We start from the raw sequence: 2592 nt of genomic DNA on the forward strand, positions 1-2592 counted from the left end.
TGACCGTAAGTTGTAGCTGCTCATAAACTTTTCTAACTACCTAACTTTCCTTTCTTTCACAGATAACTACCTAACTCCAACAAAACTCAACACAAAAAAAACAAATAAAAAAACTGCAAGATCAACCACAAGAGGGGAAAGTAACCACAACTGCTACTGGAGCCATCTGCACTTGGTTCCCTACGTCTTTGCTTGTCCAACGTCTACCTTCTTAGTCGCGAGCGCTGTTGACTTCTCATCTTCTACAGAAGATTAAGTGTCAAGGGCGCTCACTCTTCTACCTAGCTGCTTCTGTCCCACTACTCTACTGAAGGATATCCTCGGGATCCTGTAGCTGCTCCAGGTGCATCGCGTGACCGACTAAATGTCCCCACGGGCCACCTACAGCAAAAATCTCTACGAGATACTACCTTCCCGCCTCCTCCAGCGGTAAGTAGGGGAAGCAGCACAAACAAAAACTACTCGACCTTAACTAACTTTGGGTATTTTTTCTTTCCAGGCTCTCTTTCGTCCACCAGGCAACGGGTCGGTTGCTAACTGGCTTGAGGATTCTCCTCCGTCAGTGCCAACCTCACCCCCTTGAGAGCTCCGGCTTCCCTCTGTCAGATAAGTTTAAACACAAACTACAAAAAAAACAATTTACTTTGTGGATTCCTACATTTTCAGATCCCTCAGTGCCGTGCATCTGCGAGCCAACCTTCACAGCTCCTCCCAGGCCACCGGTACACAGACGGACCCTTACTGCAGACTACCACTCGAGATCGTTCCTCTCGGCTGGACATTTATAACCTCCTCGACTTTTGTGATTCGCAGCCGTACTCTCCCACTTTCGTGTTCGAGAACGGACTGCGACTCACAAATTTGTCTTAGATTGGGCGCCATTATTGTTACGAACCTGTTTTAGTGGTGGGGCAAGGCCGGCTAGCCAGTCATCTCAGGAATAGGTTTTTCCCAGGCCCCCAGGTCGCACAACAAACCAGCTGTTCGGGCATCTCGAACAAATATGACAACAAAACGACGATTCAAAACAAACCAACGGACTTTACACTAAACCTCACGGACAATCATCTCTCCGACGCGGAACAACTACAAATCTCCTCTTTTCCTCAAGTGTAGCGGCCGATCTCCATTTCGCCGCTGTGGTCCCCTTTCCCCCCCATACTAAACACACTAGCAATTCATATTAAACGTTATAATTTCACTTTAAATAACATTTTTCACACATTCTTTTGGTATTCTATAACTCCTAGCTGGTTTAGGTCGACCTCCTAATCCCCATCCTAACCTCTTCCTTTCTGTGACCTAAATTATGGGCATGGGCGTATCAAATTAACTATGATTAAATAAATAAATAATTATAAATAGTGACAATTACATATATAAGAACAAATAAATAAATATAATTAACGGTAAATAAATAAATAAGTGTATACACAGATATGCGACGGCCTAGTGGGTTCTAACTTATATGTAGGTATTTAAATAGGGTTTAATAACATCTTTGCTGGAGGACGGGGACGATATTCCGGGGTCCACTTCTAGGCCGGGCGAAGGACCATGCCGCTGTGGACAGGACGGCGGAACTGGGCACAGTTCTTGGTAATACAAACGGGTGTAATTGGGTTTTTCTCCCCATTGGAGCGGACTCACTTTGTTCCTTTTTTTTCCAGCTTTTCTAATATATCCGCATCGGTCCCGCTAGGCAGCTCTACTTCCTCCTTGCTATTCGAGGAAACGTAAAACAAAAAAAATTCACTTTGAGTGATGACCACTACCCATCCTCATTTCACTCACTTTCTAATTATTTTTATTTTTATTTCTCTGAGACCCGATCCGTAACCGATTTTTTTTTTGTACCGTCTTCCGCCAACGATTTTTTTGATCTGTCCTAAGCCTAAGCCTAAGCTTTATATCGTTGGTCGCCAAGCCCCATCGATCTCTTCTATTGCCCTTGAACCAGGTTCAAGGGCATGGCCTACTCTTCCTGTAACCGCTCTCTCTCCCCTTAAGCGTGTGTGGGTGAATTGGCTCCGGGACACCGGCTCTCCTCTCTCCACAAGGGAATTCAAGAGCGCGCGGATCTCATAGTTTTAAGATCGCCCGACTAGGGGGCGCCACCATCCGCTCACCACTATCCCTTCAACCTCGGCCTTGCCACCCTGTCTGGAAACCTTCCTCTCTAACATGCAGATTATTTCAATCGATTACCCTGAAATGCAACAAGTACTAGGCTTTAATTGTGCGGTGTTAAACCAGGCACATCAAGGAGTTTAAAAGTTCAGTTGGATAACACTAGTCAACACGACATTTACGCTGTGGCCCAAAATGACTTTTTCTTATAGATTCCGGGGTTTAAACATTTTAAACAAATTATGGTGTTTTTTTATGGTTTAGTTATTTTTTTAAGAATTCAAAAAAATCTGGTATTTTTTTATGTTTTTTTCAGAGGTAGTGCTTCTTTTTTTTACATAACTTAAGTATCTTATATCTTTGCAGTTTTAACGAGAAGGAACGTGTGAGTATCTTCTGTGGACGCGACTCTACTTATACCCGTACTCAGTCAGTATATACATTTTTGAGCATGATTTTTTA

The 2592-nt window shown here is 43.6% G+C and overlaps 1 long non-coding RNA gene across 1 annotated transcript; it reads right to left on the bottom strand.

The window, feature by feature from the left end:
• Positions 1-734: 734 nt before the first annotated feature.
• Positions 735-1833, bottom strand: LOC121405443. Its single transcript, XR_005968561.1, has 3 exons — positions 1795-1833; positions 1651-1722; positions 735-1595 (listed from the first exon to the last, which is right to left on the bottom strand). It is a non-coding gene; the product is annotated as an uncharacterized LOC121405443 (long non-coding RNA).
• Positions 1834-2592: the final 759 nt, after the last annotated feature.

This window comes from Drosophila obscura, unplaced genomic scaffold, assembly GCF_018151105.1.
Source record: "Drosophila obscura isolate BZ-5 IFL unplaced genomic scaffold, ASM1815110v1 contig_96, whole genome shotgun sequence".
Lineage (NCBI taxonomy): Eukaryota > Metazoa > Arthropoda > Insecta > Diptera > Drosophilidae > Drosophila > Drosophila obscura.